This window comes from Vitis riparia, chromosome 14 (genome assembly GCF_004353265.1).
Source record: "Vitis riparia cultivar Riparia Gloire de Montpellier isolate 1030 chromosome 14, EGFV_Vit.rip_1.0, whole genome shotgun sequence".
NCBI classification, from domain to species: domain Eukaryota; kingdom Viridiplantae; phylum Streptophyta; class Magnoliopsida; order Vitales; family Vitaceae; genus Vitis; species Vitis riparia.
The window spans coordinates 7,690,746-7,708,148 of NC_048444.1; the positions used below are offsets into that span (position 1 = coordinate 7,690,746).

At 30.4% G+C, this 17,403-nt stretch overlaps 1 long non-coding RNA gene across 1 annotated transcript; it reads right to left on the minus strand.

The window, feature by feature from the left end:
* Positions 1-61: 61 nt before the first annotated feature.
* Positions 62-1,280, minus strand: LOC117930932. The gene is made up of 2 exons (XR_004653955.1): positions 1,195-1,280; positions 62-573 (listed from the first exon to the last, which is right to left on the minus strand). It is a non-coding gene; the product is annotated as an uncharacterized LOC117930932 (long non-coding RNA).
* Between the last annotated feature and the right edge of the window lie 16,123 nt (positions 1,281-17,403).

Genomic DNA, 17,403 nt, shown 5'->3' on the forward strand with positions numbered 1-17,403 from the left:
AACATGCAGAAAAATCACTCCACCCACATAGGTTGCAAAGCAAAAGGGTGCAAGGGGTGAGTCAGTGGGAACCAGACGGATTTATTAAATTAGATCAACGATTTTCTTTTCACCAAATTACCGAGGACTATCCTTCTATCCAAGAAGGTCTATTCTATCTATGCTTAAATAAATATAATAACTTAATCTGGTTACTATTAATCTGAATAAGGTGATCAAGTGTGTTCATGGGCATAATAGAGACAGAGATGGATATCTTCGTATATCTGGCTGACAAAGGAGAGAAAGAAAAGGCACAACCATGTAATACCGCTACGTGTGAAAAGTCCTTAGAGAAACTTTGAAAACTGATAAAAATGTATATCAATATCAATAGCAGTAAGAAATGGTAAAAACTAAATGAAGGAGAAGCTTACAAGATCCAATGACAACAAAGACGAAGAACCCAAGCAGAACAGGCCCAACAGGATAGTCACTTCCCTTCTTAGTAGTCGTTTCAGGCACAGATCCCCTCTTGGTGATGTTCTTCTCAAACTTCTCTACCTTCCTATCTGCAAGACGCCTTGATGTTGTCTGCATACCCAAAAAATGATTTACAAGCCATGAGAAAAGATCGATTTACAAATTATTCACACCAACTTTTGATTGCAAAAAAAGATGAAAGCAATTCAGTGTTGTAACAGGAATAGTCAATAACCCTAACCCGGGACTATTGCTGGTCACGTGTTTTCCTAATTCTGGAAGAGGTGGACTGGTAATGTACATCAACTTCAGGACTTTTCTGAAGATAATATTATAATTAGATTGCTATAATGTCCATTAGATCTAGCCTAAAACACATCGGCGAAAAAAGGCCGAAAAATCTAAAGAAACAAAGCAGGGAAAAAAAAAGAAGAAGAAAAAAAGCCATTTAATTGCCGAGAAAAAGGGGGGAAAACCTCCCTCAATTGAGGGTAACACAACTATTTGGCTTATATATAGCTGAGTTTTCACATTTTTCTGTCTTTTCTCATTGAAATCAAAGCAACCAATGTGAGATCTGAAACTTTTGTTTCTATTTATTTCCTCCCTTCAGTTTTCTGAGCAACCAAACATCAACACAGGAGATACTCAAACCAAAACGAATTTAAATTTCCAGAACCTCCTAGATCACCATTAACGAACAAAAAAAAAACAGTAAAGCTTGAAAAATACCATGTTTACGGTGAGATCCGGTGGCCGGAAAATGTCGAAGCACAAGATCGTCGGAGAATTCTCAGGCGATTCGCGCTCTCTTTTCGCTTCCGGCCGAAAAACAGAGCAATTACCCGGGGCACCCACAATTTGCCTTTTATAGTGGTCGAAAGAAAAAACAATTGACAGCGTCCCTGACCTACGCGTCACGAATTCGCTTATTATTGGTCGATCCACGTGGTTTCGCCATGCGTCCTTCTATGATTGGACCGTCTCGAACTGCTCTCCTAGTTCAAACTCATTCTGCCAGAAAGATCCAAATCCGAAAACGTGGAAGGCTGGTTACTCTCAATTTGGGTCACCCGCACTCCCGTACTGTGATTGGGCGGTGAAGTTCTTTGCTGACCCACACATAACGTGGCAAAATATCATTGGATATTTTTTTAACGGAAATATGATGGCTCACATACCGAATCATGGCTCATCGTGTGGAGTGGTTGTGTTCGGCACGTTGATAGTATCATCCATTGACGCGTATTGGCGCTGATGTGACGTGGCGCCGGCATCATCCGGACAACTTGGTTCCGCGGAGTCAAAGAGATCGTGACCGTCCATTTCTAATACTTTATTATTAACGGGAGGGATTGTTTTGGAATTTTTCATATTTTTCCACATGAGTTTTCTAATAAATAATTAGGATGGAATTACTAATAAGAATATCTTATTTAATTTTTAGAATTTATTTTTAATTAATATTTTGTTAATAATTAAAAATGTGAACATTCTTTTGATAAAATTGGATATGCTTTTGCTAAACAACTTATTGAAAAATGTCTCAAAATTCTAAGTGATAAGGTATGAAAAAGGTCGATAGAGATGTGAAAAAAATAAAAGAAAATACTTGGTAAAGTGAGCGTCCATGATTAGGGTGGCTGACACAATAGAATTTATAATGCACTCAAATTCTAATTGATTATGTTTCGACTATTTCTTAAAAATAAATGATTAAACAATCCCTAATCATGGTTATTATAGATCGGATCGCTTGGTTTTATGGAGTCAAAGATATTGTGACCGTCCATTTCTAATACTTTATTATTACGGGAGGGATTGTGGAATTTTTCATGTTTTTCCACATGAGTTTTCTAATAAATAATTAGGATGGAATTACTAATAAAAATATCTAACTTTAATTTTTGGAATTTATTTTTAATTAATATTTTGTTAATAATTCAAAATGTGAACATTCTTTCGGTAAAATTGAGTATGCTTTTGCTAAAAAATTTATTAAAAAACTTCTCAAATTCTAAGTGATAAGGTATGAAAAAGGTCAAAAAAAAAAAAAAAAAATTGTAGAATTATGTGAGATAAATAGAGATGTAAAAAAAAAATGGTAGATACTTGGTAAAGTAAAGGGTCTATGACTTAGGATAACTTGTACAATAGAACTCATAGCTGTCTCGAATTCTAGTTAATTATGTTTCGCCTCTTTTTCAAAGAAAAATGATTAAATAATTCTCAATCATGATCCTTATAGATAGGATCATCCATATAATATATATAAAAAAAAAACCTTTAAATATTTGATATATATATATATTTTTTAATGAGATCTCAATTTCAAAAACGATTTCATTAGATATCTTACAATTATTATTTTTCTTTAAATCCAATTTCTGCACCACCACGAATCCCAGTTAAATTCAAGCATAATATACATTGAGATAACCAAGCACTCTCTTTCGGATTCAAACAACTCACACTAACGAAAATAATAATAATAATAATAATGGAAAGTAATTATGGCTGTAAAGAAGGGTGGGTGGTAGGGTCGATATTTAAGAAAGTGGAGGAGGCATTGATTGGCCGGAGTTTGCATTAATGGGCTTAGTTGGGCAGGAATAAATTATGAGCAGTCACATTTCACATCCAATTAAATTTTGTCTTTATTAATGGCTTCTCTTTACTATGGTTGCAGGTAAAAATGAAAGAAACTTTCAAACCAAGAAAAAACATTCCTATCACTTTTCAATAATTATATACCTTGTTTGGGTTTGAGAATTTTGAAAACCGAATTTATCATTCTAATTTTTGGTTTCCTTACCATTTAGACTGCATTTGAAAATTATTATAAAAAGTGTTTTTAATTATAAAAACCCGCTCCCAACCATATAGATATTGTCCGCTTTGAGATCAAAGAGGCCTTCATAGCTTTAAAAGGGACATCACAAATACCTCATTATGTAGACACAACGTCCTTGTTGTGTTCCATGGAATTGCGGGGTCAAACAAATAAACACCTCTTAAAAGGGACATCACAAATACCCCTCATGCAGACACAACGTCCTTATTGTGTCCCATGAAATTGCGGGGTCAAACAGATAAACACCTCTTACGGAGCCAAACAAACCCCACACCGGGGTCGGGGATCGACTCTGATACCATTTATAACGACCCGCTTTCAACCATGTAGATATTATCCGTTTTGGGCTCAAAGGGGCCTTCACGGCTTTAAAACGTGTCTACTTGGTTAAGACGAGTCTCTACATATATAGCGTTAGGAACTTACTCCCCTATCCGATGTGAGACATCATATTAATATTTTAAACACTTGAATAATCAAAATTTTTAAATATTAAAAATATTAAAATTACTTTTTAGAATCATTATCAAACGGATTTTTGAACATAATTTAGTACCTAAGGATTATGGGATCAAATCAAACCAACATGATAAAACCTATACATTATTGTTTAATTTTTTATGAGTTTTTTTTTTTTAATATTAGAATTTATTAAAGTAATTCATTATTCTTAAAATATGGTCAATTTAATTTGTACATGTATTTATTATATTTTGACTAATTCTTTTTAAATACATTTTGAATTTTAAATCCAACTTTGTTTCAATTAATTTTAAAAAACAAATTATATTTAAGACTTGACTTAACTTCCATTCAATTAGTTACTTAAACCAAACTAATCCAACCTTAAACAAGCTTGGTATGGTTCAATTTTTCTATTGTTAAAGTTAATTTTTCTTTAAAATCATCCAAAGCACAATTTGTCACACCTCTAGTTTATATCATTACCAATATTATCTCAATCAAGATGAACTTCCTTCTTCCTTAAGCGCCATGAAATCACATTGGTCATCAATTTGGTATTGAAGCAAACCATTAAAATATAATTTGTATAAAATATTATAACCCCTTTGACCGTGTGATTAAAAAATAATTTTTGTTTTAAAGAATAGAAAATATTTTTAAAAACTACCATAGGCATCACATGATTTATTATAAAAACAGTATCTTATTTTCCATGGATTCTCCTACAGAAAATTAACTGCAGCTCTACTTCATCTTTTCTTTTCCTCTGGATGCTTTAGCAGAGGTCACTGCAGTAGAAGCTGATGCTATGTTACGACCTGCATAATATTTAGCAGGGTCTGCATATGACTGCAGACAGTGCTCCCTGAGAGGATATTCAAGCTTAGATTAAGCTTTTAAAATTAGTAAATGAAAAACTGCCATGAAGGAAATTTTTTTATGCATTTATGCCAACCTGCTTGCCTTTATGGTTTCATCACCTATTTTTATTTTCTTGAATATATTTCCTGTAAAAATGAGACACACAAACCATGTGATACAATAGTTGAACATCGCCTTAAACGAACAAATGAAGCAGTTTAAAGCAACCATATTGATATGAATGACTTAAAAAGGAGGTCTGAAGGAAAAATCAGTCTATAAGTTCCTTTAGACCAGAGAAACCAAATGTACTTAGAGCATGTTTGGTAGTGATTTTAAAAACGTTTTTAATATTTCTAACACTTGAAAATTTTTATCATTCAAGTATTAGAAAGACTAGAAATGTTTTATAGAATCACTACCAAACAAACTCTTAGAAACATAGAATCCTGCTGCAAAACTATAGTGAAGTCGCCATCAAAGACCGAGAAATTGTATGATGAATCTGTATATATACCGAGAGACTGAAAAAAATGAATGGGAAACCCATTTTCCATAGCATTTCCAAACAGTATTGGAACTGATCAATTGCTTCATAAGCCTTTCCAATGATCAATATGTTTGCTTGTGGCTTCCGGAGAAGGAACCCATTTGGTTCATCACCCCCATTATCTATTTTACCAACTGAAGTTAAAAGTTTCAATATTTGAGAGAGACTAGAGTGAGGTTGGCAAGAAAGTGGAATAGTGGGAATGCATCAGAGATGCTTCAATTCTGTGAGGCAGTTCACAATTAGCTAATGAATGAAACAATAGTCAAGTTCAGTGGTTAGATATTTGATACAAAAGATCATGCACAATCATAGCATATGCAAAGGCTATTTGAAACAATAACAGTAAGGAAGAAAGAAAGAAAAAATTCAAATAATTTCAAATAATGTTGGTATGTATAATGCATATAAAATCTTAATGTAACAAAATTAAAGGGAAAATCATTGTGTATAAAATCTTAGTATTCTTACCTCCAAGAATATCCTTGTCGGAAAAGTACTTTCCTATTAACTCGTTCGTAAAATCATTCTCGTACTTTTTATACTTTGCAATGTTATCGCATTCACTATGACCAAAATGAAAAATGTGAGAGCATAATATTGTATATATTTTCAATGAAACCTAAGTCTACTAATATACCCCTTCATTCCAAGTGAATTATTAAACAACATAGACGAGAAATTACATAACACATATTTTATATCTATGCAACAAATTATTCTACAAAGTTGTGTAGCAAAAACAGAATTTTTATGGTAAATATATTTAGGTATGATAAGTAATGCATCATTTATATTTCAATTCCAATAATTAACAACAACCAATTGAAAATATGATGAATATCATGCTACATGTTAGGGTTGGTAAGATATGATATCATTCAATTAAAAGATTGTATAAACTCATGGCATGAAAACAAATCAATATATACCGTAAAATTCATAGTATTTTGAATAGATATGGAGTTAGACATTTTTGTTAATTAAGAATATGAACTTTAGGCATTTGATATGAAATTTTGTTAATTATTGAAATTTGATTCAATTCTTTGACATTTCATACCACAACAATGTTATTAACGATTAAATTTTACAAAATTCAATCTACTTATATGGATTACTTATAAAAATATGATCAATTTAAAATATCAAAGGAAACAACTTACATAATTATCGGCCTGGCAAGAGGAACTTTAGGAATTTTATCTTTAGCCCTATCCATTGATGTCTTCAACAATGAAATGAATATCAATTATAAAATTAAAAGTTAATATATATGGTCAAAATACATGTTAAATTTTCTATTAATCCTCCTCGCATTTGGAATAAGCTTCACGTCACTACTACCAATTACAAGCTACCAACTCGAATAATTATACTACGTGGTGTGACTTGATTAGTCATTTGATATATCCTATATTAGTCAAATACATGTTAAACCCTATATTAATTTTCCTTACACATGAAATAAACATATCACCCATCATTCAAAATCTCGCAATTTCAATTGTAGCATATTAACATTACATGATATAACTTGATAGGATATATTAATTTAATAACTTTGTTATTACTAATATTTTGCACATTGATCACACATATATTGCACATATTAAACTATTAATTTAACTTTTATGGAAAGTCTTAAGACATGTAAATCATTGAACATGAAATAAACTTAACACCACCACAACTATTCAAAAGCTAGTGCCATAAACAATTGTATTTCATAATGAATTTATCACTATTAATATATCTTTCATATGCATCACATAACTACATACTATTAATATATAGAAGATCCAAATACATGGTAATTCCTTATTAATCTTACTTGCACATGACACAAAGATAGCATCACCATTATTATTCAATAATTATTAATTAAAATCATTTTTCTGCATGTTGTGATTTGATTAGTAATATTAATTTGTTTATTATTACTAGTATTGTGTCACCATATTGAATCTATTGAATACCTTTCACATTGATCCAAAAGATTAAATAATCACATAATGAACTAACAATGTCTACTAGGTTAACATCCTCTCATAATATATATTTCACTTTTCAAACCACTAGTTCATCCACAAAACTTATTAAGGAATAAGCTAATAATGTGTAACGAATAAAAAATTTTAAGCTTGTAAAAACTTTAACTTTCCCTTTTTGGTTCAAGTGTAAAGTGGGGAAAAGAATACCTGATTCATACACTCCAACAATGCTTATTACCAATGTTGGAGTTGGATTTGAGTGTCCAAGTGGGTTGATCTGACCTGACCCAATAAATAAGAAATAGAGAGCAATTTCTAAGAGTTTTAAAACTATCCAAAAACTATGACTATGAAAATTTTAAAAAAAGAAAAATAAAAAATGTGCTCTCTTTCTAAGACGTTATCTTTTTTCCCCTATGAAAACCAAAAAAAGAAAAAAAAATTGTATTTATAGTTCAATTTCCAACTTGGAATGAGAAATTTAGTTAGTAAAACAACTAATTGAGATTCTTATTGAGAATGTAGTTCCTAAAAAAAATGAAAAAAAAATTATAAATACATTTTCTAGATGTGATTCTAGTTTTTGAACGTGTTCCAAAAAAACAAACAAACAAACAAAACTTAAAATAAAAAAAAAAACTAAAATAAATAAATAAGTTTTTTTGGTTGTCGTTCCAAAAAAACATAGTTCCTAAAAAATAAAAAATAAAAGTACAAGTGCCTACTTGAAGTGGATATAGGAAAAAAAAGAAATGACAAATCTGAGTCTATATTGTGGCAACATACTTTGTTACCACTGGACTTGTTTTTATACAAACATTTCATTCAATATTTAGGGTTCAATTTTTTGTAAGCCTTTAATCCAAGTATCTTGGCTATATAATAATTTTTTTTAGACTAGATTAAGACTTAGTCTCTAATATGAATTTGGGTTGTAGTCAAAATATGTAACTATTAGACAATGATATACAAATGGTCTAATTTATTAAATAACAATGATAATAGGGTTTTTCAAATTAAATTTTTTTGTTTGTTCAAATATTTAAATTAAAATATGAGTATATATTATTCATTAGAATTAAATTAATTACAATCCTTCTTTTGTCTAGGTTAAAATGGTACAAATGAAGACAACTAGAAAAGTACTAAGGGAAGACCTTGGCCGAAATTAGATGTGCTTATGAACTATAAAAGGAACTCTAGCCATGCTATAAATTAACATGTGGATCATGTTGTTAATATTATTGAGATATTAGAGGTGGAATATATTATTCCACCAAACTATAAGGAGGTTTTGCAAATGTCATTAACTAAACCTGAAGTTAAAATTTTACAACGTATATGATAATTTGTTCAAAATGGTCCAAGGATTTGACAAATAAATCTTTTGATAACTTCGTAGACCTTTTAAGAAATATGGACAAATATGGTTTTTGAAGAATGTCATAAAACGAACAACAATACTCTCTATTCCTCTGAAATTGCAAAGTGCAAGAAATCTAAATTCAATAAAGCATTAAAATATTAGAAGATTATGGTTATTGATTTAGAATTATAGAAGACATTGTATATAATCTAGATATTGTTCCTTTTAATTTCAAGGAAGAAAATTAGTTTTCTTCTATATATTGCATTTTAATACTTTGTACATAAAATGTAAATATTCGATATATAACACATGACATGAATATTTATTTTTTGATAAATTAGTATGTTTTTTATTTATATATCTTCAATTCTTTAATATATATTGTTAGAACATACTAGTTGTATAATATTATTTCATGGAGTGGGAGGTTTTAGTGAAAAAGAAATTTAAATAATTTCTTGCCTTAAAATTAGAAATACTTACATAAATTATTTTGATTTGTAATAATTAAAATTGTATATAGAAGCAAATTGGGAACATAGTGAATTTAAATAATTATATTGTTAGCACATACTAGTTGTATAATATTATTTCATGGAGTGGGAGGTTTTAGGTGAAAAAGAAATTTAAATAATTTCTTGCCTAAAATTAGAAATACTTACACAATTATTTCTAATTTGTAATAATTAAAATTGTATATAGAAGAAAATTGGGAACATAGTGAATTTTCATTTCTCTTGCAATTTAAGGTTATTACATATTAGAAGATAATCAAGCAAGTATGAATATCGATATCCATAAAAGTACCAAATAATAAGATTATGGAATATCTCTATGTAGTTGAATATATCGATTGCAACTAGGAATATCATAGCAAAACTAAGCAAGGGTGAGACATTGAATAATGATAATTATGAGATTCGACATTAAAAAGTTTGGTACATTCTTGAAGAGCAATAGGGTCTTGAAATACTAAATCTTGTTATGCAAAAACCTGAACAAGGGAACTTTGCTCAATATAGAAAGGATTAGGAGGCTTATGTGGCTTGAAAGAAAAAAAAATTATTTAGCTTGCATTACGTTGTTTAGTTGTATGCAAGATGATCTCTTAATCGAGGATGAAGTATACTGGACTACTCATGAAATGTGAGGAAGCTTTAAAAAGAAGTATGGTGGACTTTCAACTACAAAGATGAGAGAACTTGTAATGAAATTTGGAAATTATAAGATATAACCAAATCATACAATAAAACAACATTTCAGGAAGATGAAAAAAAAAATGATAAGAGAGTTTAAAACATATAGGCATGTCCTCATTAATGAGCAACAAGTTGAGATGGTCATCAAATCTTTACCAAAGAGCAACTGGGAATACATGATGGCGAATGTGACACATAATGAGAGTGTCAAGACTTTCAATGATATTATTTGTCATCTTGAATTGGAACTCAAGCGACTTGTAATTGTTAGGCCCAATGAACAAGTTTATGTAACTAAATTCAGTTTGCACAAAAATTTCAGTTTATAAGCGTAACAAAAAAATTCTTTAAGAAAAATGAGAAATCTAATGACTCTTTAAAGAAAATGAAGACTGAGGCACACAAGAAGTTTAAGCATGTCAGAATGGATAAAAGAAAGTTAAAATGTTATAACTATGACAACAAAGATCATTTTCCTCGTGAGTGCATTGAGTCAAAACAGGTATGGTCCTATTAAAATAACACCCATGTGCTTATGTTGTTAGGATTGAGCCCTAGAGAGCATGATATGATGTAACAGATAAAAATTCATTTATAAATTTATTTATTTATGTTTTTTTGGTTTCTCATTTATTATCTCATATACAATAATTGGTTATTTGAGCATACGCGCTCACATTATTTGCATTGTACATGACTTCAACTTATTAAGAGTTGCAAAAAAAATCAAAGTCATGGGTTCTGTGTAGAGTGATGAGTAGTCCATAGTCGGTTCATAGAATTAGGCAATCCATTTGAAACTGTAATGCACTACTTCCTAATTGGAGAAATGACTTGACTTAATCATCGGAATGACTTTTTTTTTATCGTGAGTGCACTAATATATGTGATGCACACTAAACAGGACCTACGGTGAATCATGACATAAGGCTATCGATTGTCATAATTCACTAAACTATTATATTGCATGGACTCTCAACTTTGAGAAGATATTGAGCCTGTGCCAAAGTCAATAGGAGGATTTGACCTATGGGTGAGACCCTAAGGTGACCACATATCTTTATGGATTAAGTTACTATTGATAGAGTTTGGTGGTAATAGGTTTTCTCAATAGAGACACCATGATATTTCATGGGTTTGAGATAGTGTGTCTTCTTTGGTGATCTAAAAGACATGTGATTTGGAAGACTATGACCATAATATTTTTTTTAGTAGAAATTTGGCATATGCTCATTGGAGTTAGAGTGTGTCAATTGATCACATAATAAGTGGGATTTCTAGCTCAAGGATTAGAGAGATAATTTTGATAGGTAATAATGCTACCTTGTTAAATTACAAACACCAATTCATTGGGAGTTTGCATGTAGTGGATAATAGATCACAAACCTAATTTCTTCTCATTATTATTTACATAGGGTATTAGAATGTAGTTGATTTTCTATAGTGAGATGTTGAGTTAACTTCAAAATTGGATTCTAGGGAAGCTAATATTTCTATGTGTTCTAGTGGTCCCCACTCTAAGTTCATATACCATGAAAACATGGTTTATGAGGGTTAGATTGACTCTAGATTCACTATTGTGCATACGAGCATTTTGTTAATTACGCAAAGTTATATAGAGGATAGTGAGCAAGGCTTTTGGATTAGGCTAATTGATTAATTATATGATCATGTGTGGTTAATTAATTAATTAAGATCCATTTCAGGCTAGATTAAATGACTTAAGCCTAAGTGGGCTCAAGTCACTTAAGCCCACTAAGGGAACCCAATAAATGTTGTCTTAGGGGTTAGGGTTTTCAAGACTTTTGCTTGTCATTTTCCACTTCCAAAAAGAGAGAAAGTGAGAGAGAGTGATCCAAGGAAACCTTCATTCCAAAGTTCACTCTTTGGCGTTTCAAGGTTGTGGTTTGAGTCATCGAATGGAAGACTTTAGGTGTACGAGACCTCTAGAATATTCAAACATCTTCTTTATCGTAAGGAATTGACTTGAAAACATCCAAATATAGGTAAAAACATCTATAACACTAATTTTCTGGTCCTTAATTATTAAAAATTGTGTATTTGCTTCCATTGTTAGGATTTTGAAGCTCTAGGATTAGTTTCATATACCTAACTTGAGCTTGGAATAGGGAATGGAGAGATCTGGGTAGCCCTGCATATGTTTCTAGTTGTGTAAAGTTAACTAAATCTATTCCTTTGTGGACTATAGACTTAGTTGCCACCAACCATATAGCTAAAGATTGAGGAGTATATGTAGAGTTTCAACAAATTTGTTTTGATATAAGATGGATTTTATGTTGAAAACAACTTCAAAGTTGCGGTCAAGGATATTAAAATGTGCAAATTGGAATTACGTATATGACATACCCTATTCCTACATGATTTTTTTTATGCTTTGGATATTCTATGAAACTTAATCTCTATGTTAATCTTTCTTAGTTTAGGTTTCAATTTGAATTTTCATGATCTAATAATGAAGTTGTATTTAGGAACAACATACTTTGGTTCTAGATTCATTTTGGATGGTTTTATGGTTCTCAACATTGGTGACTATGTGTTGTCTAAACTACTAATAATTATTATTTATTGATGACTACTTCTGGAGATACATGTGTTAATGTAATCATATGACATGCTAGACTTGTGCATATTGGACAAGAAAGAATGAATAGACTAGTTAGAGGAAATCTTCTAGGTGAATTCACTAAAATTGATATGTCAACTTGTGAATATTGGCTAACTAGTAAAACAACAAGAAAACCATTTAGAAAAGAAGGTAGGATTGAAACACCATTGCAATTAATCCATTTTGACATCTATGGTCCTATGAGTATTAAAGCAAGACATGATACCTTATACTTCATCACATTTATAGATGACTTTACTCATTACGATCATGTTTATTTGATTTCTCATAAGTTATAGACATTAGATTATTTTAGATGCTACATTAATTTAGTTGAGAATTAGTTGGATAAAAGGATTAAAACATTAAGAACAAACCAAGGTAGAGAATATTTTTTAGAACAATTTAAAGATTTATGTGATGAAAAAGGTATTAGTAAACAAATGATTATTTTAGGGACTCCATAACAAAATGGTGTTGTTGAGAGGAGGAATAAAACATTGTTGACATGGTTAGGTCAATGATGACTCAAGCAAATCTCCCATTTCATATTGGGAAAATGCACTGTCGATTGCTACTTATACTTAATGAGCACCCTCAAAGTTTGTTACATCCACTCCACATGGTTTATGTTCACAATCCTTATCATAAATTCAACATATTATTCATCGATGATGATTTGAAATTGAAGGGGAAATTCATATTATAAGTCAATATGATGATGTCGAACCTAAGTCAGTTCATGAGACTCTGATTTGTCCAATTAAGGATAAATGGAGAACAACAATGGAAGAATAATTAGACTCAATGTGAAAGAATCAAGTCTAGGAATTGGTTGATATGCCTTCAAATTGAAAAACTATTAGGAACAAATAGGTTCTTAAAATTGTAAGTAGATAAGTTGTCCATAGTCAATTCATGGATCTGGGCAATCTAGTAGAGACTGTAGTGTACTACTTTCTAATTAGAGGCTGTGAGATAAGACTATCGATTGCTATGATTCACCAAGCTACTATACTGCATGAACTTTCAATCTTGAGAGAATATTGAGTTTGTTCTGAAATCTAACCTATAGGTGAGAACCTAAAGTTGTCATATATCCTTATAGATTGAGTCACTATTGATAAAGACTAGTGACAATAGGTATTTTCAATAAATGTACCGTGATAACTCATGGGTTTGAGATACTATGTCCCCTTGGGTGATCTAAAGGACATGTGATCTAGAAGAATAGGGTTATAACATTTCCTTTAATGGAAATTTGGCATATGCTCCTTGGAAGTAGAATATGTCAATTAATTACATAATAAGTGAGATCTATAACTGAAGGATTGGATAAACAATATTAGTAGGTGATAGAACTGCTTTATTAAATTACGAGCACTAATTTATGAGAAGTCTGCATGTAGTGGATAGTAGGTCACAAACATGGGCTTTTGTCTCATTGTTATTAATATAGGGTACTAGAGTGCAGCTGATTCTTTGTAGTAAGATATTGAATTAACTTTTTGATTGGATTATGAAGGATTCAATACTAATATGAGTCTTAGTACAAGTTTTTTCTACTACTTATATTCGATTTGGGAACATCTAGATTGCAAGCATGAATTTCAAATCTCTAAATCTTTATTCTAAAATGGTTTTTGAAGCAATTATTTTATGCTACATTAGATCTAGAAATCCCTAGAAATAGATGCATGTACTCTACGAGATCGAGGGCCTAGGAACGGAGTAATCTGAAGTTCCCAATAAAAATAAAACGAAAGGTAAGTAGATCCATTGAAAATTATGAAACTTGACTAATGGTTAAAATTTATACCCAACATGAGGGTATAGACTATAAGGAAACCTTCTCTCTAGTAGTCAAGTTTGCTTTAATTCACCTCATTTTAGTTATAGTGGCTCATATAGATTTAAAGCTACACCAAATGAATGTTTAGATAGCTTTCTTTAATGAAGATTTGAACATGGATGACTAACTTGGAATGGCCATATGAGCAACCTCTATGTCATCTTCCCACATAAGCTTATGACATGAATCATGTTCCATGTTAGTATCTAACAAAAACATTCCATGTGGGAACATATACATTGGATTAAAAAAAATAAAATCAAAGAGAATAATTAGACAAACATACCCTAAAAATTCACCTCATCCAAACATCAAACCTCTTTTCTTCTCCTCCTTTTATAGTTGATAATGCTACTTCTTATTCTGCTACCAACCAATTAAAAGTTGTATCTTAAAAAGAATGGTAGGCTAACTTTGCATCTAATCTCCTCGTATTTTGTATATGTATTCACTCTCCATCTTCCGTATTCTCATTCCTTCTTAAATCTCCCTTTATTTTGCATACATATTCACTCTTCATCCTCCATCTACCCTTACTTTGATTTTCTTCTTTTTTCTTCCCTCTATTAAAAAAATAGGAGGTGGAGGAAAGGGAGGGAGGGGTTGGAATTATATAACCATACTTGAAATAAAAAATTTTAAGCTTTTGAGAACTTTACTTTTCCCTTTTTGGTTGGAGTGTAAAGTGAGGGAAAAAATTATATGATTCATGCATTCCAACAATGTTCATTGCAAACTTCCAAAATTACCTTCTAAAGGTCAATTTGGAATGGCCACATAAGCAATCTCCATATCACTTTTCCACATAAGCTTATGACATGAAGCATGTTCCAGGTCAGAATCCAACAAAAACATTCCATGTAGGAATATATACATTGAATATAAAAAAATCAAAGAGAATAATTAGATAAACCCACTCTAGAAACTCATCTCATCCAAACATTAAACCCATTTTCTTCTCCTTCATGTTTTTCTCCATTCCACTGCTAGGCACTCAAATTTTGTATTTTAACAAAAATGGTATGTTGACTTTGCATCTCATCTCCCCCCTAATTTGTATACATATTCACTCTCCATCCTCTATATGCTATCACTTCAATTTTTTATTTTATTTTTTATTTTCCTTTCCTATATTGAAAAAAAAAAGGGTGGAAAGGGAGGGAGGTATAATGTAATCATACTTTCAATAAAAATTTTAAACTTTTGAGAACTTTACTTTTCCCTTTTCAATTGGAGTGTAAGGTGGGGAAAAAATACGTGCTTATTACCAATTTTCAAAAATACCTTCAAAAGGCTAACTTAGATGGCCAATATGAAATGACCACATGAGCAACCTCCATGTCATCTTCCCATGTAAGCTTGTGACATGGAGCATGTTCCATGTCAACATCCAACAAAAACATTCCATGTAGGAACATATATATTGAATTAAATAAATGAAAAAAGATCGAGGAGAATATTAGACAAACAAACCCTAGACACTCATCTCATCCAAATCCCACTTGCATGTCCAAGAGCCAAACTTTAAGATACGTTGTTCTTACTTTAGGTACTTTCTATGTTAAGGTAAGGAGATTAATTAATCTGAAATAGTCTCTTAGTAGTAATAAGGTCATGACTTACTTTTCATAAGCTTGATTCTTATGATATTAGGATACCTTACAAATGATATATAGTCCTAAGAGCTCTACAATTTTGCTAAATAATTATCTGCCTTGAATGACAAATTATATTAAATGTATGATTGTTTTCTTTGTTATAAATATCAATTTTTTTTTAATCACTTGCTTTCTCACATTGGACCAAACCCAACTAATCCTTTGTTTTTGTATCTAGGTTACATCCTGAATATTATAATCACTTTTTATGTACTCTAATCATATCTTTCATACTTTGCTTATAATTTCCGTACGATTAGAGTCATACGCTTTTATATGTTAATGACATTCCTCGTGCCCTAGTCATACTTTTGTAACTTAATTATATTTTTTGTACTTGGTATCTTAGTGACATTTTTCATGGGCTAATCACACTATTTCTACCATTACATACCTATAACCTAGACATATTATCATAATGCTTACTCATTTATTTTATGAAATAATTAAAATATCTACTTCGAAATTTTTACACTTTTGAATAAGATTTAAATTGCAATTAATCATTAATTAATACTTTACACTATATCTATGAATATATGAAAAAAAAGACTTTGACTTAATAAAAAATTGTATTAATGGGTTGAATTTTTGTAATAATGCAATTATAATTTGTAAACTAAAATATAATGTGATTTCCTTAAAAAAAAAAAAAAAAAAATTGAATGACAATTTTTCAAATCCTATATTCATTAGTAGGAATCTGTCACTTGTCAAAATAATTGAAAACCTCCTATCTCCTTCCTTCCATCTCATGGTGGGACCTATTATTTTCCTAAGGTCTTTGTTATGTAGAATTTGCATTTGTCTCTCTCATGGTCCTCCTCAAAGAAACAGTTTTGGCCAAAATAGCCTTTTTATGAAAAAATGATAATAATAAATTTAATTGATTTACCAAATTTATATTCAAGATGGTTTTTTATTACCACCTACAGTCATATTATTAATTATTATTATTATTTTTATAATTTTAGTTGAAGTCTCAATTATTAATCAGAGACTTCAGTAAAAAAATAAATGAAACCTCAATTGCTAAATGCGTTTTCATTTTTAATCTAAAACCTCAATTGATAATTAAGACTTTATTTTTGTGAGAGGAAGATGTGACACTCGTATGATCTACACGGAATATAAGTTTGAAAAAGGCTTAAACGGATTATTTTGACCTAAAATTCCAAAGAGACACTTTTAAGACACATGTTGCAGAATAATTTTAGAGTCCTTATTTTTAAATTTATAAATACAAATTTAATTTCAAATAATTAAGGTATAAAACAACAAATGATAACTCTAAAAATTATTTGATAAAAGACCACAAATGTAATTTTCACCTTTAGATCTCCTTCTATTAATAAAATCTATTTTAATATCTTTTGTGTCCAAAAATTTTAAAATTACTTATATTTAAAAAAAAATATAACATGAGAATAGGATTTGACGCGTTAGAAATTTTTCCCTAGAAAATCTTTTCTTTCCAATCATTTTCCGTGAAAGCAACCAGGGGATCACCGAT